The sequence below is a fragment of the Anolis carolinensis genome, chromosome 4, assembly GCF_035594765.1.
Source record: "Anolis carolinensis isolate JA03-04 chromosome 4, rAnoCar3.1.pri, whole genome shotgun sequence".
Lineage (NCBI taxonomy): Eukaryota > Metazoa > Chordata > Lepidosauria > Squamata > Dactyloidae > Anolis > Anolis carolinensis.
The window spans coordinates 102,073,486-102,100,689 of NC_085844.1; the positions used below are offsets into that span (position 1 = coordinate 102,073,486).

At 44.7% G+C, this 27,204-nt stretch overlaps 1 protein-coding gene and 1 long non-coding RNA gene across 2 annotated transcripts in view; one reads left to right on the forward strand and one right to left on the reverse strand.

The window, feature by feature from the left end:
• The window catches only part of LOC134298627 (uncharacterized), a 121,400-nt gene that overhangs the window by 67,166 nt on the left and 27,030 nt on the right, over positions 1-27,204 (reverse strand). The window lies entirely within an intron of this gene.
• LOC103278578 (uncharacterized) lies at positions 587-10,600 on the forward strand. The gene is made up of 3 exons (XR_506167.3): positions 587-984; positions 9,207-9,284; positions 10,539-10,600. It is a non-coding gene; the product is annotated as an uncharacterized LOC103278578 (long non-coding RNA).

The following is a 27,204-nucleotide window of genomic DNA, read 5'->3' on the forward strand; positions in this document are numbered from 1 at the left end:
ACAGGTGCCACCTTGTCGTGGTGGGGGGGGGGGGTTATATCCCACCGCGTGCCACACAAAACTACACAGAACACGGAGGCACAGGAGAGGGATACGTGGTAGAGAGACGTGACCCTACTGGTTTTTTAAAACTTTCTTTTAGAATTAAAGCTGCCACCAACCTAAGATGTTTAGGATTTTTGTTTTATCATTATGTGAGGTAAACGTATCCCACTTCTGCCAATACTGCTGTTACCCTTGGCTCCCAAACAACTGTTTGTTAAGAGGCTTTTCTGTAATACCAGGATGTTAAAAGGTTGGAACTATCACACAATCTTGCTGATGGAATGAGGCACTGTAGAGATGTTTCGAAAGTTAAATAGAACAAGATTTGTTTTCTTTAAAACAGACAACTAATTACTTCTGAGAGGTACAAAAAGCGTGACTTGTTACAAAAGTTATTTAGCTTGACTTGGTTGTTTGTTCAATTCACTTCACTTAGTTACAGACAGATTTAACTAGACCAATATACTATTGGTTAACAGAACCCTCGCTCTATCTCTGAGAATAGTATCAAGCTTGACTAACCTAACTAGGTAGTCCCCTGGGTTATTAACTAACTCTATCCTAGAGTTCTACCTGTTAAATAGCCCAGCCTAGAGAGTCAATCCCTTGTGCCAATTCCCACAAGGAATCAAACTGCTGTCTTACTTTTTTCCTGTCAGCTCCCAGCAATTAACTTTCTAACCTACACCTCCACTGAAACTCAACTGCCACTCTCCAACTCTGACTCTGACTGAAGCTCAACACCAACTGAAGCCCCCTTCCTTCTCTTCCCTCCTTTCTAAGACTTGGCTCCTCCCAACTTCCACTGGCCAATCCTAGGAGTCTCCAAAACTCCTCCCCTTTTCAACCAGCCTCACTTAAGATGGCTGCCTCCCTGGCATTCCCTCTCAAAATGGAGGCCTGCCCTACTGTTATCCAGGCTCCCTTTCCGGCCTACAGGTAAGATTCATTACACCGTGTCAAATGGGGATGTTATAATTTTTTTTTAAAATCCCAAGCTCTGGCTGGAGCCAACTTTCATTTGATTCTTCACACCTCGTCTCTTTTTTAAATATTGCAAAATATTTCCTAAGTGACAGACCACTATTTTAATCTGAATGATTCGGCAGAAATGTGGTACAGTATTATTGAAATGTAGCTAGTGTATAAATAAATCCTGCTCTTCCGTGCCTGTCTGAAGCAGCACATTTTTACTTAGGAATAGAATTATGTTAATTTTCTTGGTTTCAAAGCCAAATACCTATGTACGAAGTTTTAAACACAATTTTCTACTCAATTCTCTTAGGACAATGCCTTTGTGCCCATTGTCAATGCAAATTTCCAGAACTCTTCTGCAAGCTTCCTTTGCACTCTTCAGCTTCATTTTAAGCAATAATTGCCATTTTTAGATTTGACTTATATCCAATAACTGTTAGAATACTTGTTGGTGCTGGGCTGAAATTAAAATATAATTATACTGGGGGCAAGCATTTGTCTGCACTCCATCCAGGGCCGGCCCCACTATGGAGGCCACGTGAGGCCGCTGCCTCGGGCGCAGGTCCGGGGGGGCGCCGTCAGGCTGGGCGGGAGGCGGGGCACCGCCCTGACGGTGCCCCGCCTCCCGCCCAGTGCACCCTGGCCTGGCTGGCCTTGCCCGGCCGGCTGCCGGCTGGGTAAGGCCAGCCAGGCCACAAGGCTTGCCCAGCCAGCTGCCACAAGGCCAGGGTGCACTGGGCGCAAGGCGGGGCACCGTCAGGGTGGTGCCCCGCCCCCCCGCCCAGCGTGCCCTGGCCCCGCCTCCCACGCTGTGTGGGAGGCGGGGCCAGGGCGAATAGCGTGGGAGGCGGGGCCAGAGTTGGCCTCGCCTCCCGTGCTATTCGCCCTTGCCCGTCTGGCCTTTTCTAGCTGGTTAGACTGCAGCGGAGGTCCCTCCAGGCCGCAATCGCGGCCTGGAGGGACCTCCGCTGCAGTCTGGCCAGCTAGAAAAGGCCAGACGGGCGAGCGGGAGTAGCGCGGGAGGTGGGGCCAACTCTGGCCCCGCCTCCCATGCTATTCGCCCTGGCTCCGCCTCCCACGCAGCGTGGGAGGCGGGGCCAGGGCACGCTGGGCGGGAGGTGGGGCCAGGGCGCAGGAGGCGGCGCCGGTGGGGGGGGCGCTTTTCAGCACCCCCGCTTAACATTGAAAATTATCTCCGGCCGGCCCTGACTCCATCTTTAGGGGGTCATCTCCTCTTCACCTTCTTGTACCATAGCTCTCAACCCCCCCCCCCCCCCAGTTCAGGGTGGGTCCTTAAATTCTTTATATAGCAGAACTCTCTCCCAACTGCTTCCTTTCTACCCTTTTGTCCTAACATGCTTTACTTGGTTTGTCACTTCAAACAAAACCAATTTAATTCCTTATCTTTCCTTTGGCTTAGATTGCAAAATAACATACAAGAAATAACAAATCATTCCTTACTCCAGCTACTGTATTCCTTGCACAAGAACAATGACCAAGATTCTAAATGTTACATACAACCTAATCACAAAGGCCGCCGGAATAGCCATGGATTGTGGTGATTTTGGTTATGCCCATCTGGGGGCGTAGGGAATCTGTCGCCCCATGCCCTGCACTACCTGACCCACTGGGTCCCCATCCCATGGGGGGAAAGTGTCTACCACCCAGCTTCTCTCCATTGATCCAAACAACACAGCAACTGCATGCGCTGTTTCGCCTTCCCTTTTATAACTTAGCCCCACAGGAAGTTGCAGTGTGTTGTGGGATGGGAGCCAGTGGGCTCCATCGTAAAAGGGAAAGCAAAGCGGGTTTTTTTTCCATGTGAAGAGCAACTTGAGAAACTGCAAGTCACTTCTGGTGTGAGAGAAATGGCCGTCTGCAAGGACATTTCCCAGGGGACACCCGGATGTTTTGACGTTTTTACCATTCTTGTGGGAGGCTTCTCTCTTGTCCAAATATGGAGCTGAAGCTGATAGAGGGAGCTCATCCGTGCTCTTCCTGGGTTGGATTCGAACTGGCAACCTTCAGGTCAGCAACCCAACCTTCAAGTCATCAGTCCTGCCGGCACAAGGGTTTAATCCACTGTGCCACCGGGAAGCCAAATTCACCCTAATGTGATGAGGTCCTTAGCTGCACAATTGCCATAGTTATGTAACTAAGTAGCATCTCTTGGCCTGACCCCCCAATCCTGAATTATCGGGGAGCAGCGGCTGAGAGTGAGAGGGGTCTGTTTTCTAGTAAATTAGGACTATGGATCTCTTCACACAAAACTAGAAACTCAGAACGAGAGCAAGCAGTCTGACATTGGAGAAGAATTGGTGAGGGGGAAAAGGTGCTGATGCAAAGCTGATTGATCGATGGTTTTCGAAGAAACCCCCTACACAACCTGTCGTCAATGGTTATGGGCCCAGCACGCTTCCGCTGCGCAGTGAGGAGAAAGCTGGTGGATGGCAGAAGTTCAGCTACTGTGCATGAGAACGGAAGCAAGAGCCGGAGAGAGAAGGACCAGTGAAGTTGCCGGAGAGGTGTGACTGCCGGAGGTCTGCATTATTGTGAGTTTGCAGATAAGGCCCAATCTTGGGGACTGAGGGTCACAGATGCAGCCGATTCACTGGGAGTTTGGGGTGCAATCCAGAAGTTTCCAAGCAGACTAAGGGGCCTGGGAGTTGGATTTAAGCAGAGATGGCAGCTAAAAACTTCATTTCGAGTTTTGAGAAGTTGTCTGATGAGAACTACTCTACTTGGTCAGTAATGATGAGGTCTCTGTTAGAGTCAGAGGATCTCAATAGAACTCTGGATAATACTGATCAGAATCCTGAGCACATCAGAAAAGCTAAGGCGTATCTAGTGTTGTGTCTCCAACCAAACCAACTTGTCCATGTTAGAAACAAGGACACTCCACAAGAAATCTGGCAAGCCTTAAAAGATGTCCATCAGAGGGAGACTTACATGTCTCAGATAATTTGGACTAAGAGGCTGTATAACACAAAGCTGGTGAAAGGCCAGGATGTAAGGAAGCATTTGGACAATGTTAAAGAGATTTTGGTTGGAGCAGTAGAAAGAGGCTTGGAGTATTCAGAGGCACAGAAGTGTTATATTGTGCTGTCCAGCCTCTCAGAGGATTGGGACTTTCTAATACACTCTTTCCAAAACCTGAGAATCCAAGACCTGTTTTTGGATTTGGTTTGTGGAAGAATTTTGGAGGAACTAGATCGGAGAGATTTGGAAAGTTCCTTGAAGAAGAAGCAGCCAGAGACGTGGTGCGACCAAGAGGGGGCGCAAGTGGCCGGCTTTGGTCTAGATGGTGTGCCTGGGAATGGTGAGGAGGTTGTGGCTTTCAGAGTCAAAACAAAGCGATGTTTTGAGTGCCAGCAGCCTGGCATTTTTCCAGGAATTGCCTAGTCAACAAGTCGAGGTCTTCCAGAGGTAGAGGAGCCCGTGGGAGAGGAAGATTTTCAACAACAACAACGATAACAAAGTCCCAGGTGTTCATGGCTGCAAATGGCGGAGTGCCTGAGAAAGACAAATGGTATTTAGATTCTGGTTGTACACCATGTGGTAACTGACATTAATCTTTTGAAGGATATTAGGGACGTTACAGGTAAAGCAGTGACTTTGGCTGATGGGACTGAAAGAAAGTTTGATAAATATGGCACTGCATTTATTCCCTGTTTGGGGGTGGATTGGAAGAATGTACTGTACATCCCTGAATTAAGTTCAAATTTGTTAAGTGTGGCAACCTTAACTGAAAATTGGTATAGTGTGTTGTTCAGTGGTATATATTCATATATTTACAGAGATGGCTGTGTGGTGGCAAAAGGTGTGAAAAGAAACAAAATGTATATGATGTTTGAGAAGAATAACTTTCCTGATGGGGCACAGGTTCATTGCGTTAAACAGAAAATCATGCATGACAGATGTATCCATCATCTTCACAGAGCAATGGGTCATGCACATGTAGAAAAACTCTAGATATGCACAGAGTTTCAATGTGAGAAATGTAATAATTTACTAGACTGTGCCATATGCTCAGAGGTAAAAGTTGAACCTATTGAATTTTCTAAGAAAACTAGGATTGGAGTGAAGGAAATGTTTGAGACGGTTCACCTGTATCTGGCAGAGCCTTTCACAAAAAGTAAAGGAGGTTCTGAGTTTGCCGTATTGATGGCAGATAGACACACAAGATTTGGCTATGTTTACTTCCTAAAAGATTTGAAGGAAGTGGTTGCAAAAGTATCAAAGTGGATAGAAATGGTTGAAAGAGTTTATGGCAAACATATAAGTCAAATAATTTTTGACAGAGGTCTTGATGTGTGTGATCAAGAAATGCAGAAGTTGTTGAAAGAAAAGGGTGTGAAATTTAAACGTATTAGAAGAAGGTGTGGCTCAAAATCGAATGAGACAAATGATCCAAATGAAAGATTGCTTGATTAAGGATTCCAAAAGCAATTATAGAAATTGGCCTGAATGTTTACACACCAGTAATTTCATTCTGAATCGGTTATGGGATGAGTGTGTGGATGACATCCCATTTCGCAAGATGTACAACAGACCCCCTAATCTTAAATACTTGAAAATCTTCGGTCAAACCGCAAATGTCTTAGTTCCAGCCAATCAAAGAAAGAAAGGTAAGCCTAAGTGGCGACAAATGCAATTTTTAGGCTATTACCAAGATAAATTGAAGTTTCATAGTGGTCTTGGGAGACTTATTTTCTCAAAGAAGGCGTACTTTGAGAAGGATGAAGGCTGGGACAGGTTGCATTTAAATCGGGAGGTTTCGTACAATAACAATAAGTCCACTAAGGAAGCGGAGGTGCAGAAAGCTTCAAGTGGAGGGGATTGTGTTGCAGAGAGAGGTGTGCAACAAGCCATTAAGGAGGAAATAGTTACTCCAGAGAAACCCAGGGAAGTACAGACTCCCCAGAAGGGTCAGAGGGGGGGGGGGGGGCAAAAGTAGAAAATCGCCTAAACATGAGAGTGAGAAAAGGATGACAGAAAAGAGTGAGGACAGTGAAGACGTATCTTTTCTCAAACCTGAGAATGAATCTGATGTTTGTTGGTCTCCAATATGTTAATCGGCACAAGTGTTGCCAAAACACCAGAAGTGGGAAAATAGTGTGACTGTTTACTTGTCTGAACGGGAACTGCAGAATGTTTGTTTGTTCAGAGAGTTAAACAACTTAAAAGAGATTGAGTATAGCGGCGAAGCAGGATGTTTGAGAGAGAGAGAGAGAGAGAGAATTTACGAGTGATGTGTCAGTGTTTACAACACGCAGAAGCAGAAATCTTTAAAAGAGGCAGTTTTAGATGGACGGATAGCCTGGTAGTATTAAGTGAAAAAAGGAGAAATTCGCATGAATCAGGGATTCAAAAGGAGTGAATCACACATGATAAAGCATAAGGTTTTCAGAGGTTTTGAAAACAAAGAGTTGATGAAATTAAAATAAATGTATTGTGACATGTTGCGAGATTTGTGTGTGAAAAGACCTGAAAACCTAGGGAGGAGAACCTGGAAACTGGTTTAAAATGTCTTCATTTGACATGAACCTTTCAGTAATGTTCTGTATGAGTGAATCGACACATGGTATAAACACCGCAACTCTGAAATAATCTTCTACAGAATTAGTCCCTGGATTTGCCCAATGCACCTTTACGTAGCATAAAGAGGGGTTCCTTTGCAGACAACAAATGTGGTGTATGTTTGTTTTCTAAATGGGGTTAGAATATCACTGCCAGGGTTGACTCAGGGATGGTTCATAAATTACCAGCAGGATTCGTAGGGACCACTATGGCAAGACTGCTCTCACATTATGCTTTAAGGAAGTGGATTACAGGGGTGGAGCTGGTGATGTGGTTGCTTCCCTTGCCAGTGTTACTATGTAAAGTATGAATTGACCCTTCGTGGAACAACCTGGGAAAAGAAACAGTCAATTTCTTTCTGCTTTAGGTGGAAAAAACTTGAGATGTTAATGTGGAGCTGTTGTGAGCACTTAGAGCCAGCATTCTACTAAATTAGCAAACAGTTGTTTTTCACTGTCTGTGGTTAATTTAGAAATGAAGTGATCTAGCAGCTAGAAAAAGAGTAAATCAGCTTGTCCAAATCAGAGGTTGTCAGACAGAAAACGTCAACATAGGCCTCACTTGTTTTTATTTCAAATCCTGTTGTGTTCCAACTATATGGAACACAACAATTAGGGAGAAACCACATTGAAGTGGAAATTGAAAGCTTTTTTGAGATTTGCCTCTAGATAATTTCAGGGGGAGGTATACTTTGTTATTTGACGGTGATAGTACAAGAGTGATGGGATTGTGGCTCTTCGGGATTACGTGCTTTTACTTTCACCACATGCCCACACACTTCCTCTATGTTGTGTTTTGGACTTGATACTTCCTGCAATGGTTTGCTTGAATAAAGGAAATTTTCACAATGTAACATTATGGGCAAGTAGAACTAAATGTTGAAGCATCTGTATGAGTTGACCTTCATATTCTGGTATTGATAATGTAGCAGCTATGGTTCATCTTGCCCTTTGCAGTTGTTATGGATGTTCACTGCTTAGAAGTTCACTGCTTTACATTCTAGTTGATGTGGATGTTTCTATGGTTCTCTGTGAAGCAGCCTTTGATTCTAAGGATAAAAAAATGTTGTGAACTATGTGTTTTCTTTACTTCATATATTTCAGTAGACTTTGAGGTCAGGGGCAAACTATATCCAGTAAAAGGACACTAGTTTACTCTCACTCTCCCATTTCAGAAAATATTGTTGTTTATTCGTTCAGTTGCTTCCGACTCTTCATGACCTTATGGACCAGCCCATGCCAGAGCTCCTGTCGGCCACCCCAGCTCCTTCAAGGTCAAGCTAATCACTTCAAGGATACCATATATCCATCTTGCCCTTGGTCAGCCCCACTTCTTTTTTCCTTCCATTTTCCCCAACATCATGGTCTTCTTCAAGCTTTCCTGTCTTTTCATTATGTGGCCAAAGTACGTCATCTTTGCCTCTAATATCCTTCCCTCCAGTGAGCAGTCGGGCACTATTTCCTGAAGTATGGACTGGTTATTTCAGAATACATGCAAGGTTTTTGTGGATGAATGGTTTAAGTATTTTTATTGTACTGTTTTAAATGTATTTATTGCATTATGCTAAATTGATTGTTTTAATTGCCTATGTTTTATTTTCTTTGTACTGTATACCGGCATTGAATTTTGCCAGATTGTGAGCCGCCCTGAGTCCCTTCGGGTGAGAAGGGCGGCATAGAAATGATGGAAATAAATAAATAAATATAAAACAACAGAAAGCACTGTCCAAAATCAATGTGTAAAAGTGGTAAACAACCAGTATGGTATAGAAGATTTTATATTGAACTGTGTCTCTGAAGACCAAAGTTTGAGTGGACTCTTGGCTATGGAAACCCAATGGTTAATTTTAGGCAAGTCTCACTGTCTCAGCTTAACAGGAAGCAACAACAAGCCCTCGCTGAACAAATCTCGCTATGAAAATGTCATAAGTTTCTCTTAAGGTTGTCAGAAGTCAAGGAACAACCTGAAGGCACACAACAAAAGTGATAGGTAATAACGGCAGATAATTGAAATAGTTTGTGCCAGCCTCATAGCCAAGAGAGCTACCAGCACCGCATAAAAGATCATATAAATAATTGATTGACAGAGACTCAAGCACAACTGGAAAATACTGATCATTTATTTATCCTTGGACAGACAAGTAGCTTTGTGATACAAAAATAACAGATTAGGAAGATATTTTTGCCATTCTGAAAAGGCAAATTTATTTGTCATTGTAAGACGTACTGGTATACAAAAAAAGGCTTCAAAAGTAAACCAAGATTTGTGACAAATGCCTGAAACATTTCATTCTACAAGCAGCTATTCGAATTTAAGATGTTGGAATGGGTTTTAAAGGCCGTTTTTGTAAGGAATTTAAAATAATTATTTTTGATAGGTTGAAGAGGACAAAGAGTTAATCCAAATTGTTCTGTACTTGATGTTCCTCTTGTTATTGTCAGAGGAGGACAGCTTTGTCTGATAAAATTCCTTCAACACAATGAGAACCAGCCTGTACAGCTTTTCTCTTGCTTCTGTTTCTAGGGCACTCACTATAATGAAGGGTAATTGAAAAAGTCTTATCTGTTTGTCTCTCCAAGTTTCCATCTCTTTTTATATTATTACAGATGGCTTTAAAAGAAAATGAGGTTGGTTCAAAGAGGAAAATCTACAGTGGCTCCTCATGATGGCTATATAACCACCAGGTCAGAGTCAGATCTGCATATTGCCAATTAAATACCCTCCAAGTGTCCTAATTTGGCAGGGAGAATCCCAATTAATTCTCTCTTGTACCACATTTTCACCTGTTTTTTAAATGTTCTACATTTCTCTTGCCTCTTTCAACTTTCCGTCTTTGTCTTCAGTTTATTTAAATTACTGAAAACTGAGGATTTTGCTCACAGGGCCCTTCCACACAGCCCTATATCCCAGAATATCAAGGCCGAAAATCCCACGTTATTTGAGTGTGGACTCAGATAACCCAGTTTAAAGCTGATATTGTGGGATTTTCTGCTTTGATATTCTGGGATATAGGGCTGTGTGGGAGGGTCTTCAGTTAACTCAACAGAGAGGAAAGGAAAATTTGTTCATAGGGAATTTACTCTTGCTTTCAACTGAGAGCGACTTGCTCATGGTCACCGAGTGGGTTTCCATGGCTGAGTGAGGACTTGGTCTCCTCAGACATAGTCCAACATTCAAATTACTATAACATACTGAGCCCCAAGAGAAAGAACTAGTTTCCTTTTCTTGGCAGATTTCTGACTCCCTCTTTCACCTAAGTCTTTATAATGTCTCCTCAAAGAACAAAAAAAAACCTAACAAAAAGAGCAATGTGAGCAAAATGAAATTTCCTCCACCTTTAGTATATATTGCCCTCTCCTATTTGTAGTGGTTGGATCAAGCTTTGTGTTGATTATGTTGAAGCAAGAAGCAGTGAACTAAGTGGCAGTATCAGTTATTGCTGCATTACTGAAGTGGGTGGACAATTAATATGATCAGTGGAGAGATGGAAAACTGCTCTACAAACTGCTCTTTGGAATAGGTGCAGTGGGTCCCATTTTTCCAGCACTGAAATTCCCTGTTTCCATTTACTTGTCTCGACCAAAAGTGGTGCCCACACTATCCCACCTGTATTGTAAAATGACTGAAAGCGCACAGCTCTGTTAAATTCATGTGGCACCAGAGAGCAACAATGTATGCATTGGAGTTGTATAATAAAGTCTATGTTCTTGTTTTTTGGATTTTTTAGGTCAGCAGCCTATCTCTGGCTTTGAATTCTGCCTCCTTAAATGGGGAGCAATTGTACATTTAAAATGTTGACAACATGCTGGTGTATGTGGATATTAGATTCCATCCAAGTTTACTTTTACTTGATCGTAGTACAGAACCACTGTAATTGACAAAACCACACTGGGTGTAAATGAAGACTAAGTTCTATCCTCTTCTTGTTTGTTTTACAGAACTGGATGAGATCCTCAAGAAGGAAAAAACCCAAATAGTATGAGTAAATCTTAAAAACCTATGTTTAAAAAGTGAACTCCTTCACCTTGACTTTAAAAACAAAACTAAACATTGCCTTATCTATATATATAAAAGAGTGATGGAATCCCGGCAACGGACAAAACAACAAACTACATACCCCACAACCTCAAAATTTAGCAGCACAACCCCTCCTCCACGCCTCTAGGTTCATACAACAAAAATAGACAACAGGAACCACCACGGGGCCTAAAAAATCCAAAAAACAAGAACACTCCATGTGCGCCTACACCAAAACAAACCCCAGGCGTGGACAGAACAACCCCCACCCCTCCCCTCAATGGGCGCTCCCGTGCGCTCCCCTTTTCCTGCCCCGAGGCACTGCCCACCAAAAAAGACTCACCCACCGGCCCTCAACGTGGCACCAGGGAGGAGGGAACAGTGAGGCCTGCACAGAGCCCCCCGCCGCTGCCCTACGGAAAGGCCTGGCCGGAACTGGGGCCAGGGGACGGGGCGAGGAGAGGGCCCGGTGGGCAAACCTCCTCTCTGGCCACCCTCCTCCGGGGCCTCCTCCTCCTCATAGTCATGAGGGAAACAAAACGAGGAGGGAGGAAGGGAGAAGCCTGGCCCACATCGCCCCGTCGAACCGGCACACCGACGCCACGGAGGTATGGAGGGGCAGGGGCCAGAAGGAGGAGGAGGGGGACGTAGGAAGAGTTCTCCCTCAATTACTTTCAGTTTCTCCTCCTCTACCCCTCAATTATAATAAAAACAATCACAACCACAAAAATAATAATCAACACCTTCACAGGCAAGAAGCACCCAGGCACTGAAGCTGCAAGGCCATTCAGTACTAATCAAACTCGCCAATGGCAACATTCACACTTCCCCTCCAAACACACAATACAGTACACTCTCACTTAGCCAAGCTTCACTAATCCAAGGCAGTCTGCCATTTAGTACTCAATGTTTTTGAACTAAATGTTGCAATGTTTGGGTGCTACATTCGTAAAAACAGTAATTAATACATAACATTACTGTATATCTTATGTAATAATTACTGTGGTCTAATAAGAAAACAGAACAATAAAATCTCTAAAATCAGGACACAAAATACAAAACAACACTCAGAAGACAAGGAAATTCCAGACAAGGGAATTCCACACAGGAAACAATCAGGCCCAGCTAACGCCTCCCAACAAAGGATTTCCTCAACCACGAAACAGCCAGGCCTCGAACCTCCCAGGCCATTCAATACAAATCAATGTAACTAATTGCAACAGTCATACTTCCTACACTCAGACCATTCATTCCTATTCGACCTGGCCAACCAACAATTCCACAAGGTAGAAAGCAGCCTGGCTTCAAACCACCAAGAATACTCACTCCACTTCAACCTGTCAAACCAATATTTGCCCTACATAAAAAACCCTCATGTTTGGAAGCTATCGGGCCACTCCATTCCATTCAACCAGCCCAAGCAAGGAGGCCCCTATATAGAAAGTGCCCAGGCTTACAAGCAGCGACGCTATTCAGTGAAATTCCAATTGGCCACAGCAACACGTGGCAGGGCACAGTATATAATGTCTAGAGAATAACTGAAGACACTAGATAAAATTAGCAGTCTTTAAAATTAGCAGTATTTTGCTAGCTTTTTAACTAGGTGTGAAAATAAGGTTTAAAAGAGAATAAGGTTATGCTAATTCTGGAGAAATGTGTGAGACCTTTTTATATGTTTATTAGTCAATACTCATACCTTTTATTATCATTATCAATAGGGTTGTGCTTTCAGAGTAAACTTTGATCTGTTTTATGTCCCGGCTTTCGGTGGGGGAGGGACCCGATCCATTTTTCTGGGCGCCTCCTAAAATTGGGAGGGTAGATATCTGTTTTCACTCTGGGATGCTGAAAAATCTGTTTTCTATCGGCCCATTATGGGGGGGGGGGGCAAGGCTCCCCTCCCTGTGCTTTAAGGAGACTTCTCACATGTTTCTCTACTCTAGAGGAAAGGTGCTCGCTGCACGCCACACACACACACACACACACACACTCCAAGGCAAGGAGGCAAGTTCTGTGTCTTACTCCAGAGGAGGTGCTCTGCTGCAGGCACTGGCATGCGCTTTAAGGAGGCTTCTTACTGAAAACTGCTCATCTGAAGGTAGGCTGCATGCCACACACACTCTCCAAGGAAAGGAGGCAAGTTCTGTTTCTTACTCTAGAGAAGGCACTAGGCTGCAGGCAGCACTTTCTGGGCCTGTACGCCACACAAGCACTCTCTAAGGCAAGGGGACAACAGACAAGTTCTGTTTCTTACTCTAGAGGAGTTGCTTGGCTGCAGGCACTGGTGTGCACTTTAATAAGGCTTGTTACCGGTTTCTCTACTCTAGAGGAGAGGTGCTCAGCTGCAGGCAGGCTGCACACCACACACACACAAGGAAGCTGATGCTCACGAAAAGCAGGCAAGGAGCCGGGATTGGCTCCCTCTTGCTTTCATGCCGAGCTGATTTTCGTGTAGTGAGGGGGCTTCCCATTATGTGCTCCCGAAGGAATAAAAGTAGCAAAAGAACGAATGTAATGAAGAAAAATGGGTTCAGTGCACAACTCTAATTATCAACATTTAGAACAATGATGGTAAAAATGCCTTTCTAGATGTAATCTGTGCTGTTTCAATAATTAGCTTTGCTGAGACAGAAACTGGTGGAAGCTTTAATCAATAAATTCTGGAGAACCATGTGTTTCCATCCCTGATGAAGAAAGAATTAAGCAGGCACTTACCGTAATAAAGCAAAACTGATATCACAACCTATCACTGATTCTTATTACAAGGCAACACCATTTATGGTACACATATTCACATAGTTGAACTCAAGCTATAAAATGTTGGGACTGAAATTTTCAAAACCAGAATTCTGCTATTAGCATCTTGGATTATTTTGTGCCTTCTCATATTCCTACATGCCTGCTGAACAACATGTAACATTAAAGCAGAGGGAAAATAAACACAGATCTCCAGATGTTCTTGGGATGCAATACTCAGAACTCACTATTGGATAGGATGCCTTTGTCTGTTGGAAGTTGCAGTCCAACAACATTTAGAGGACAGTGTGATTTCAATACATGCACTGAAGCATAGCTTGTAGTCACATCTTCCTCTACTCACTCAAAAAAGCCTGCTCTGAATTTAGATGTGTGTGTATACCAGTTCTCAACCTTCCTAATGCCACAACCCCTTAATACAGTTCCAAATGTTGTTGTGACCACCAACCATAAACTTATTTTCGTTGCTACTTCATAACTTTAATTTTGCTACTATTATGAATCGTAATGTAAATATCTGATATGCAGGATCTATTTTAATTCACTGGATCAAATTTGGCACAAATATACGATACACCCAAATTTGACTACTGGTGGGGTTGGGGGGATTGCTTATGTCCTTTGGGAGTTGTAGTTGCTGGGATTTATAATTCACCTACCATCAAAGAGCATTCTGAACTCCACCAATGATGGAATTGAACCAAACTTGGCCCACAGAACTTACATGACCAACAGAAAATACTGCAAATGTTTGGTGGGCAGTGACCTTGAGTTTTGGAGTTGTAGTTCACCTACATCCAGACAGCACTGTGGACTCAAACAATGATGGATCTGGACCAAATTTGGCATGAATACTCAATATGCCCAAATGTGAACACTGATGGAGTTTGTGGAAAATAGACCTTGACAATTGGGAGTAGTAGTTGCTGGGATTTATAGTTCACCTACAATCAAAGAGCCCCTTGTACCCCACCAACGATAAATTTGGGCCAAACTTCCCACACAGAACTCCCATGACCAACAGAAAATATTGGAATGGTTTGGTGGGTATTGACCTTGAGTTTTGGAGTTATAGTTCACCTACATCCAGCCTTCTCTGCCAAAGAGGTTCCTAAGATGATTAGAAATGTGTGTTTTCTGATGGTCTTTAGTGACCCTTCTGACACCCTTCTCATGACCCCCCAGGAGTCCCCACTCCCAGGTTGAGAAACGCTGGTGTATACAAATGTATTGGGTTCAGCTAGTTGCTGTTCCTTCCTGTAGCTCCAATCTGGATTACGTCCCCTGAAACATCTGCAATTTGCATTGCCAAAAAAGGATCTGTTGAAATTACTAGGTAATTGGACATGGACACCCTCGTGATCCATATTAGCTTGCCAATCCAGCCTCAATGCCCACATGCTTATGGCTGAATAAGAGAAAGAAATATAGCTTTTGGATAAGCTGAGATAGAAGGGAAAAACTGTAGAATTCTTTAAATTTATTCAGTAACATGAAACTTTTGGTCCTTTGATGTTGATCAATAACTTCCATAATCTCTTAGTATTGGCCATGCAAGCAAGGACTAATAATTATTGGAGTCCAGGAATATCTGCAGAACCACAGTTTTTCCCACCTATGGATTAGAGAAATCTCCATGAAAACTAGATTTACAGGAAGTGCTATGGATGTGGGCAGTCTTAACTAAATGGTGACTCTTCTTGAAAAATTAATTACCTCACACTCTAAATAGGAACTCAGCAGGAACCACATCTTTACTCACTTCATGGAAAGAATGCTGTCTGCCTGCCTTCTTGGGTCTAGACAGCCATAAAATCTTACCCCTTTAGCCATACTGGGAGTGTAGCCAGATGGTGGGTTATTTCCAAGGGATGTGGTATACTGAACCATTACTAATAAGGATGTCCAAAAAATCAGTTTGATTCTTATATCGGATTTATTTCGGATTGTTATCGCTTTTTGATACGCATTCCGAGAACAAACAAAGAACAAACAAAACAATGAGAAATACTATGAATGCAGTAAAGTCTCACTTAACCAACCAAAATGGGCCAGAATAACATTGCATTAGGGAATATGATGGATAACATGAGGGGCATGGGGAAAAGCCCATTAAACATCAAATCAGGTTATGCCTTTACAAAGTAAGCCCCAAAACATTATGTAATACCATAGAGAGTGAAGGCAGAGAAAAAAATACACTAAAGGCCTGGTCCAGGGATAGCTATTGTTCCACATCCCATTTCTGGAAGAACGGTTTCGATGGATTCTGCAGTGTCAGACATTTATGATTAAAGATATCCTTCGTTCAAATAAACATTAGTTTATCAAGAAGCAAAGAAAACTGCTTTCATGGGCCTAGAACAGCCATGCGGCTCGAGTTAGCCAAACCTACGTGCATCCGGTATCCACCAGGTTTCAAACACCACTTATGAAGAGAAGGGGTGATTTTAATTGGACCCAGCTTTTGTTACTTTCTATATGTGGTTCCATTACTTATGGCAATGCTTGCCCGGGTATCCCTGGGGGGAATTGGCCGTCCAGCTGGGGCAGACTGGGGTTGGGGGTTTGGGTCTTGCGTTCCCACAGAGGATTTTTGCCAGATTAATAACTCTTCTGGGTTATCTGTGGTTAGAAGTCAGCTGATCTCTTGCAATCATGTTAGGTGCCTGCTTCACAGACGAAGCTATAATCCCCATTCACGCAGGCTAGGTCGTGGAATACGGGCAAGAGTTAAAAGAGCCTTTCCAGTACCTATTCCGGTCCTCACCCGTCTCCCTCTCCCCCCGTCCTTCAATTTATCAATCTTTCTATGGAACCGGTTGAAAAGAGTGTCCACGGAGCTTGCCGTCGACGAGCTCGAGGTGGGCGCCAATGCCCAGCAGGGACTGTGCCTTTGTGTCGGCTACAGACATTGGGGGCCAGGTCCGGTTGATACAGAAGTGTCTGTTTGTAGAAAAGGGAAGACGGTGGAATGGGACCCACCCTGGGAATTTTCCCCAGTATTTCATCGTCTGATGAGAGGGTGGAGCACAGCCTGCCTGCAGGCTGGCTGCTTGCTTGTGCCTGTCCTGTGTGGCCACGGCCGAGGACAGTGACATTTGACCGGCAGGGAGTGGGCTAGAGACATTGGGGCGCAGGTCCTCATGACACTGAAGTGGTTCTTGCTTGTCTGTAAGTAGGACGAGGGAAGATGGTGAAATGGGACCCACCCTGGGGATTTTCTCAAATTCTTCCAGCAGGGAGACGGCCATTGTGATTGCAAAAAAGAAGGTGGAAGGGGACCCACACTGGGGATTTCCTCAAATTTTTAATTGTTTGATGACGGTGGCGCACGGCCTGCCTGCGGGCTGGCAGCTTGATTGTGCTTGGCTGGGGTGCTGCGGCCGAGCACAGCCATTTTTGCACGGCAGGGAGCAGGCCCTTGTGGGTGCAACAAACACTGTGGTATGAGACAGACACTCAAGAAGCAAATTCCTGCTTCTTGGCAGAAATGGGCAGTGCTGGGTAATGGCCAAGGTTGGCCAGATTTCCAGAGGAGAGGGACTCGAGCCCCCATGTCTGTAGCTGTCCAAAAGGCTACACCCCTAGCCCCCACATATTATTAAATAGGGGGGTTGTGGTGTGGGGTCAGCCAATGGTGGCCAACCCCCCCCGGGCAATATGACCCGAGCCCCCCTGGGCAGTGTGACCCAAGCCCCCCATTTTTCTTGCTGCCCCCCAAAAACCACCACCCACCCAGCTAGATAGGGGTGGGGTGTGTGGCATGGGGCTGGCCAACGGTGGCCGGCCCCCCTGGGCAGTGGGACTCGCCCCCCCAAAAAAACTACTCCCCGCCCCACTTATTATTAGATAGGGGTGTGGTGTGGTGTGGGGCTGGTCAACGGCTCCCATGTCTTAGGAAGCTGAAATATCACCGCCCCACCCTGCTTATTTTTAGATGGGTTTTTTTTCCCTGTATCTGCAAATGTCCACCATTTTCACGGATTTCTGGCCACAGAAACAAAGATACACAAGTAGAAGAGGGACTTTCACAGTGATAAGAACCCAATTGAACAGGAAATAAGACTTTCAAACCAGGAACAGGTTTCTTCAAATATTAAAAAATAGTGTATTATAAAAAGTTATGAAAATTTGCCAAAAATCATTGGAGACAGGAAATGTTCTGCAATTTGTTGAGCTAAGAGTGTTGAATGTGTTCTCCCACTGTACTAAATTTGATGAGGATAGCTCAAGAAATGAGGGTGAGATAGCCCTGTAAACATCCCCCCCTGGGTTCCTTTTTTTGGCAATTGCGCATGCGCGTCCGCCATTTTAGAAACATTTAGAATCATTACGAATTTTCAGAAATATCTGAAATTTTTGGGTGAAAAATTCAGAAATACTTTCTATATCTAAGTGCCAGCGTTCTATGTGGCACCTCTGGCCAAGTAGGTTTTTGAGAGGGCATTACTAATATTATTACATTAACCCCCATTTCCACAGATCAGATCTAATGCGGAGGCATTTTCCTCTTCTCTCCCAGGTTAAGTTTAGATTCCCAGATCCTTCTTAATTTATATATATATATATATATATACACACACACACACACACACACACCCATTAGTACACATCAGCTGTAAGCCCTCTGTCACTACCTGATTATTGTTATGGGGCAAAAACGAAAGGAAAAGGAAAGCAAGCACAATGACTGGAAAACTTTCATTTTCGTGTCACCTCTCATTTCCTATGAAAATGTCATCATTCATTTTCTGTAGACAAACGGTTGAAAAGAAATGATAGCATGGAAAATTTTTTGTAGACATCTCTAATCCACACACACATACACACACACAGCTGGAATCACACTTTAAAAAGTCTTTACATACTAATTCAACTTTACATACTAATTCAACCAACCTATGGAACCTATCTTGTTCATAACTTGGGGACTGCCTGTATATGGAAATGTTCCTGATGTACAGGTTGAGCATTGCTTATTCAGAAATCTAAAATACTACAGAATCCAAAATTGTCAATATGGGTGCCTAAGATAATGGCACGTTTTCTTTCTGGTGGTTTAGTGTACACACACCTGGTTTCATGCACACAATTATTAAAAATCATGTACATATATGCAAATACAAGTATTCAAAATTCCAAAACACTTTCGAGAAGGACTATACAACCTGTATCTGTTTTCCCAAAGTTGGTATTGTAAAATTCACCAGTCTTTGAAACTGGTGAATTTTATAAATTTGCTTCAAATCGAAGTCAACCTCATTAAAAACAACCATCACAATTTTTTCCCAATATTATCACAATGTTGTTCCAGAGACAGATTTCAGACCTGAAACAGGCTTAGTAATTCCCTGTTTTCAGCATGCTTTGTTTTTTTAAAACACACTTTATCTCCATTACAGACTGAAGAGGAAGAAAACACTCAAGATTATGTTAACCAGACAGTCTACCTCCTACACCAATGTCTAAAGGCAAACCTCATCTAGCCCTCCAGCTATGAGGTAACACTTCCCCATCTGGCACCTAGTGTACTTAGACATGCAGAACAGCTGTATGCTTTTGAAACATGTGTTTCTACCTGTAACACTCCTGGGTGGCACGAACACTGGGAACCAACACAGAAGCCAATAACAATATAATATCTTTATTAAAGCAAATAAAGTTCCAAATGGAAATAAGCAGCAAAGTAAAAGTAGCAATTGACTTTCCAGAAAAGATCAATTTTAGTCCAATAAGATAAAGTCTTATGTCCAGTATTAGAGTTCAAAATCCAGGAAACGAAACACACCCAAACTCTGTCTTAGTTTTGAGTGGGGAAAAGAGCAGGGAGCAAGAAGAGTCCTTTAGAATAAATGTCCAAATCAGGATTTCAGGGCAAGGCAAAACTAGATGTTCAGGAGCTGAAACGCAGTCCCAACTTGGCAAGAAGGTAAACCAACACCCAGTCTACTCCAGAGTAAGTGCACTGTCAGGCCGCTTGGAGATCAGGAACAAGAGATGACGATGCTTCCCAGTCAGAAGTTAAGTTGACACCGCGCCGAAGGTTTTCAACGCAAAACTTTTATGGAAGTTCATAAGCTCCACCAGAGCAGGTGCTGGACTCCCCAATTCTTCCCAAGAGAACTGGTCCACCATAATCGCCTCGCTCCGCTAATCTGGCGCTTCGTCGCAAACTTTGCTTCTGAGAACGGTCTGTTTTCAGAAAAGCCCTTCAATCAAACAGTAAACCATCCGGAGAACCTGGGAGAGGAGGCACTGTCTAAAGGGCATCCTTAATTGGCTCTGGCACGGAAATGTCAACAGTAGGCATCTGGAAAGGAATGGACTCTTGCTGACTTGGGAAAACTTCTTCAGTTTGGTCAGCAATGGCTGTAGGGTCCGGAGCCAAAGGTGCCTGAGACATCACACTACTATTGATAGATAAAGTGTGTCTATGATCTTTTATTGATTCAGATAACCTACAGGGTAAAAACATTGAATGCAGACCCTCTGTTATTTTGCCTTGCTACACTGTCCTTGTTAAAAGCAGTCTCCCCTAGTTTGGTATCCGTATGTCATGATCCCAATCTCATGCCATCTCCGGACACAGAATGCTCACACAGAACACATGGCCATGGGCCAAAAGGGAGGGCAGGACATATGAACCAGCAATAAAACTCAATTGCCCTGAGGTGGGGGGAAAGGAACTCTGGAATGTGGGAATAGAAAACTTCCAGGCGCCAGGACTCTAAGAATGATTTACAACACTGTAGCTATGGCCTATATAGATGGGCTGTAGAGCAGACTCTTGTATTCCGAACAATAAAGCCATATGGCATCTCATTGTGTGTGTCTTGGTGTATTCTTCTGAAGAAGACTAACCAACTCAAAGATATTTCAGGGAAGAAGCAAGCTCCGAAGGAAGAGAGATGGCAGAATTTCACACTCCCTTGAATGCAGCTACCCCCCCCCCCAACCATGACCAGCCACTGGAGGGTCACACCAACTTGGCCAGAGGTGCCGCACAGAGCCAAGCCAGCAACAGGCTGGGAGTATGGCCCTCCCCACTCGACGTGCAGCCAAGGAATGCAGGAGATGAGGCAAGAATTGGCACAAGTGAAGGAGATGCTCCATTCCCTGATCCTGACACAACAGGACGGCTCCAGGGGGCAGGACACTAACTCAGGTCTTCCAGGGATCGCTTCTTCTCCTCAGGTAATCTCCCCCGGCCTTTCTGCAGCAGCCCCTTCCCCCATAGACAAAGGAGTGAGGAAGAGGGGGGCAGGGCTCAGCACTACAGAGGGGAGAGGAAGCTGCAAGCCACCTTTGAGGGGACCCAGAGAAATTGCCATTCTTTTTGACAAGAGTGGCTGCCTTCATGACCAAGTGGGAAGACTCTTTCTCAGACAAAATGGACAAGGTCCAACATGTGGATGACCAGCTAGAGGGGGCAGCCTCTGAATGTCTCCTGGCTCTGTATGACATATGTGCACCAGAGCTCAACAACTTGGACACCTTCATGGTGGCACTAAGATCCAGCTTTGAGGACCCACTGCGCATGGACAGAGCCAGGGCGAAACTGATGAGCCTGAAGCAAGGCTCCCGTTCCGTCCAGGACTTTGCCTTGGAATTCAGAAGACTGGCCTCACAGCTCCCTGAATGGAATGAAGCCTTCAGGATGCAAGTGTTCAAGGACTGCTTGAGGTCAGACCTGTTGGAATGGGTGCTGGCCAGGGGCAGACCAGACACCCTGATGGGATGTGTGGACGTAGCTGGCAAGGGAGAGATGGTGAGGGAGGAAATCAAAAGATCCTGCCAAAAACAACCCTGCCCAGCCGGAAGCACCAGGGGTAAAAGCAATACCCCTTCCAGGAGCAGAGACAGGCTTGATCCAGGTGAAAAGGATCAGAGGTGGAAGCTGGGCCTTTGCCTACGGTGTGGTGGTGAGGGGCATTTGGCCGGCTCCTGGCCAGGAAGCGGGAGAAAACCTGCAGAGTGCAAAGCAGGAGAAAGCCAGCAAAAGGGGAATCTGAACCAAGGGAGGAAGACCAATGCAACAGCACTGGCAGCAAAGCAGCAGAAACGGGGTGAGATCCCCAGGATGACACATCAGGCAGCGAACAGCTCTCGGGAAACGAGGCTTGCCTGGAGTAATGCGCGCCAGCATCCAGACAGCAGGAAAGAGGCACGTCAAAGCAGCAGAGACTGGCAGTGACTCTTCCCCACCCCAGGCAGCAAGGAAGCAGTGCTTCAAAACAGTGGTGAGTGGCACCGAATCCCCCTTCTGGCTGAAAGTGCAACTGAGCAAGGAAGGGACTAGAAAAGACTTGACAATAAATGCAATCCTGGACTCAGGCTGCACAAAATCCATAATAAAGCCTGAGACAGCACTTAGGCTGGGGTTGTCTAAAGTTAAGCTTTGCTCCCCAATAACTTTTGTGCAAATGGGTGGGAGCGAAATGAAGGGGGGACTCTGTAAACACAAAACTGAACAAGTATTGTTGCGGGTGGGAGACCATCAGGAGGCCATCCATTTCATCATTGCACTCACGGCCCGCTACAAACTGGTTCTAGGTTTAGATTGGCTGAAACTCCACAATCCCATGGTGAAATAGAGGGAGGGGGACATAACTTTCACAGATCCTGCTTGTAAGGCTCATGTGCGAGACTTGAATACAAGCGAGAGGAGAGGAGCTGCTACAGGATGTCATCAGAGGGGGAGGGAGGGGGCATGCAAGCACCAGAGCACATTGCAGCTTCAGGAAGCCCAGCACAGAAAGGGGGCTGGGAGGGGCAGCAGCAGAGAACAACACACACACCTCTCAACCACCGGGGGGAGAGGGAGGGTGTCAACAGACACCAGAATGCATGGCAGAGTCAGAGAGCCCTCAAATCCCAGCAGAATATGCAGACTTAGCAGAGGTCTTTGATGACAAGAAGAGTGACAAACTCCCTCCTCATCGAGACACAGACTGTGCTATAGAAATATTGCCCAACTCCCCAATGCTCAAACAAAGAACCTATCCCATGACTCCCAAAGAGAGGGTTGCACTGAAAGAATTTGGCCAGGGGCTTTATTCACCCTGAGGCTGGTCACCGATTATAGACACTTAAATGCAATCAACGCCACACAGACATATCCTCTCCCTTTGATCAAAGACATACTGGCACAACTCAGTACCGGCAAGATCTTCACCAAATTGGACTTGCGGGAGGCATTTCATAGAGTTAGAATACGGCAAGGTGATGAGTACAAGACAGCAATAAATACAGTCTTCGGGAAATATGAATTCTTAGTTATGAGTTTTGGTTTAAAAAATGGCTCAGCAGTCTTCCAAAATCTCATTAATGAAGTGCTCAGGGAATACTTAGGCAAAGGTGTGCTCTGTTACCTGGATGATGTCCTCATATTTTCTCAGGACCTTCAATCTCATGTCCAGCAAGTTAGGGAAGTCCTTAAAAAGCTGCTCGCCAACCACTTGCATGTCAAGCTGCCAAAGTGTGCCATCCACCAGGACAAACTGGACTACTTAGGATACAGAATTTCTAGTCAGGGCATTAAGATGGACCCCAGGAAAGTGGAGGCAATAGTGGGGTGGGAGCCCCCCAGGACCAGGAGACACCTACAAAGCTTTCTGGGATTTGCAAACTTCTACAGGCAATTCATACCCAACTTTGCCCAAATAGCCCTACCTCTCACTGACATGCTCAAAAGAAAAACAGAAGGCAAACCCAGGCCAGGCACCAAACTGCCTTGGAGCAAGGAAGCCCAAAAGGCTTTTGAGATGCTAAAATGCCTCATGAGCTCAGAGCCCATCCTGAAATACCCAGACACCCAACAACCTTTTGTCACCTCACTATAGCTGCTCCCAAATGAAGACATGAGACTTGCTCTGTGATCACTGTAAACTTTTACTACAGGAAACATTGACATGTAAAAAGCCGAGAGTGCCAGGCGGCGGTCAGCACTCCTTTATATATCCTCCCCCTCATTCAAAGATACAATTCCCGCCAAGAGAAAACCCTGCGAAGTCCACCTGCCAAATCTGACAGCCGTTTCTTCTCAGGGTCAAGAGCTGCAAGTGCCTTATCAGCTCGGAATGTCAGTGGCCCTGATTTCCGGCGCCAGAATATAGGCCCAGAAAGCTGGGTCCTGACACCCTTTTGTCATACAAGTGGACGTCAGTGACACTGCCACGGGGGCAGTGTTACTCCAGAAGGATGACAAAGGCATTTTGCGCCCCTGTAGTTATCTCTCCCGGAAGTTCAATACAACAGAGTCACACTGGCCTATCTGGGAAAAGAAGCAGCAGCAGTCAAATTTGCATTAGAAGCCTGGAGGCACCTTTTGGAAGGAGCCCCTCACAGATTTCTAGTATACACTGATCACAGAAACCTGGAAGCACTCCAAACACCACGCAAAATGACCCCAAAGCAGCTGAGATTGGCCAAATTCTTTGCCAGATTTGACTTTGAATCGAAATATCTGCCAGGAAAGGAAAACTTCCTAGCCGATGCCTTATCCAGGCTGCCACAACACAATACAGATTAACAACACACTATGGGGACAATCTTTTCCAAAACCCAACTGGGAATGGGGGTTGTCACAAGGCGCAGAACGAACAAAGAGGGGACAGGACATGAGGCCACCCTGCCCCCAGAGGGGGACATCAGGGATCCCTGGCTCAGGGAACACTATCATGAATTAGAGTATAAGGATGGGGTGTGGCTGAAAGGCAGCAAAATTTATATCCCTGAGGACCAAAGGAAACTGGTTCTTCATGATCATCATGATAACAAAACAGCAGGACACTTTGGATTTGTAAAAACTCTGCATTTAGTGAGGAATTATTGGTGGCCTTTCATGAGAAAGGATGTGAAAGCTTATGTTCACCAATGTCCAGTCTGTGCCACAGTGAAGGGTGGAGGGGGCAAACCATCAGGACTCCTCCGGCCTCTGGAAACCCCAGTAGCTCCCTGGGAACACATCAGCATGGATTTCATTATAGATCTCCTGCCCAGTAATGGGAAAACCATAATTTGGGTAGTAGTAGACCTGTTCTCCAAGCAGGCACATTTCATTCCATGCAGAGGTATGCCCAATGCAGAGCAATTGGCACAAATGTTCATTGAAAATTGCTATAAGCACCATGGGGCTTTTTCTAAAGTCATATCAGTCTGGGGCTTGGTATTTGTGTCCAGATTTTGGAAAGCGTTTCTACACCAATTAGGGGCCAAGCAAGCCCTCAGCACAGCATACCATCCCCAGACTGACGGGCAAACAGAGAGGATCAACCAGGTGCTGGAACATTACTTGAGATGTTACACCAACTACCAGCAGGATAATTAGTCAAAGTTTTTGGTCTATGCTGAGGTTGCTTATAATAATTTGGTGCATTCCAGCACAGGGCACTCCCCATTCGAGATAGTTTACGGCCGCAATCTCCGCACCCTGCCAACCCCAGAGGTCTTCCAGTCTGACCCAGTCCCCTTTGCAGAATGGATGGCACAAATCAAAGATGCATGGCCAGTCATCACACAGGCACTTGAAGAGGCCAAGGCAGCTTACAAACACCAAGCAGACTGTGAAGGTCTAATAATGACTAAGGCTCTTTCAGGCAGGGGGGGAATCTTTTTTATCCAACCGCTGCCACCACTGTGTAAAGGAGGGTAGCCTAGGAGACCCAATTAATAACAAATAGATGTTCCAAATAATAAAAGATAACTGCCACCGATTAATGGAACTGCAGCCACCACTGTGTGGAGAGACAACTTTAGATTATAAAAGTGCTCAACCACCCAATAGCTCAGAGGAAGCCTTTTACTTTATTCGGTGTTAAAATGGTAGCACAATTGTGCTGAGGGAGTCTATAGATGACAGAGGCTTTGATGTTGAAAGAACAATATCAAGTTTATTCAGGCACAAGCTTGGTGGTTACAAAAGATGTTTTACTTAGAGGTATTCTTATTAACAATTACAATACTAGAATGAGATGAATCAAACTCTCTAAAGTATCACTTCTTTTACTTAAAGTAGTTAAAACGTCTTCCTCTGCTCCTTTTAAACTGTTACTTCAATGGATCTCTGTGAGTCCAGCTGGGATTGGTTCCCAAAGTCTGAAACTTGGACTATCCAGTGACTTCAAACCACAGTCACCCCTATGATATACTATCCCAGATTCTCTGTGCCTTTCCAGGACACAGATTACATTAAATAAGTCACCAAACTTATTTAAAACCGACTCAAAATGAACAATTGAGTCTCCTTGATCCCATCAACCTGGAATCAATCTTCCCTGTGCCTCATCAGAGCACAGACGGAGGCTTCACTTCTTCACTTCTCCTCCCCGTGGCAGATGGCTACGCCCACATCTCCATGGCAACTGCCTTAGAGGAGAGTCACTAAATGGCTGCCGCCGTCTCATACCTACCTAACCAAACCACAAGCACATAGTTAAACACAACAAACATGAATACAAAACTCATACTTCATTACACAGACAAACACAGGAGACCAGATTGGGACCTGAAGCCAGGACAACAGATATACCTCTCCAAAAAATACTTAAAAAGTAGACAACCAGCTAAGAAATTAGCAGCCAGGTACATTGGTCCCTTCATGGTCAAAAGGCTGGTCAATGAAGTGACTGTAGAACTAGAACTCCCCCAGACCTACAGAATGAATCACCCAGTCTTTCACTTCAGCCTACTCAAACCAGCTCCCGAGAGCACCCAATGGCACCCAGTCAAACCCCCCCCCCCCGCCCCCACCCATCATGATAGGGAGCAATCAACACTATGAGGTAGCTGAAATCTTAGACTCCAGGCTCAGGAAAAACATCCTACAGTACTTTGTTAGGTGGAAACACTCCCCCCCCCCCAGTAAATCGGAGTGGGTAAAGGAATCTGACATAAATGCACCCACACTCATCGAGCGGTTTCACACTCAATACCTACACAAACCTCCACACAAGGGAGGAGGACTGCCTTTGGAGGGGGCGTGATGTCATGATCCCAATCTCATGCCATCTCCGGACACAGAGTACTGACACAGAACACATGGCCATGGGCCAAAAGGGAGGGCAGGACATATGAACCAGCAATAAAACTCAATTGCCCTGATGTGGGGGGAAAGGGACTCTGGAATGTGGGAATAGACAACCTCCAGGCGCCAGGACTCTAAGAATGATTTACAACACTGTAGCTAAGACCTATATAGATGGCAATAGAGCAGACTCTTATATTCCAAACAATAAAGCCATATGGTATCTTCACTCATTGTGTGTCTTGATGTATTCTTCCGAAGAAGACTAACCCACAGCAACACAGCTGGAGCTGAGAAGCCTTACACAGTACTTGCAGTAGGCAAGATGGGAGAAAATTCTGTAAAGCCACAGACAAGAGAGGGTTGAATGGACCTATGTGTGTCCTTTCCAATCCATGCTTCCGCTTATGTGAGAAGAAGATACCAAATTAGGCAGTTACAATTGTTAGATTTCTATGGGCGAGGCAGCAATGGCAACATTATACTTTTTCCTCTATTAAAGGGCATGCCAAGTTGTTTGCCCTAATCCCCCCCCCTCAAAAGCCTAGCTTACTAGAGGGTTAACTAGTTTTGAAGGGGGGATGAAATACCAGTCCAGTTGATGATCAAAGTTGGGTATACCATTTTGTCCTTTGCCTTAGACAGCAAACACTCTGTTAATTATTCTCTATTTTATGCTAACAGTATTTGTGATAACTAGCTTTTCTTTTAGGAAATCTACTTCTTGCAATATTTTTATTCCTTGTTTTATTTTGTCTTGTAATTGCTTCTTTTGCTATTGCATGTTCTTTGTAGCCCTTTCT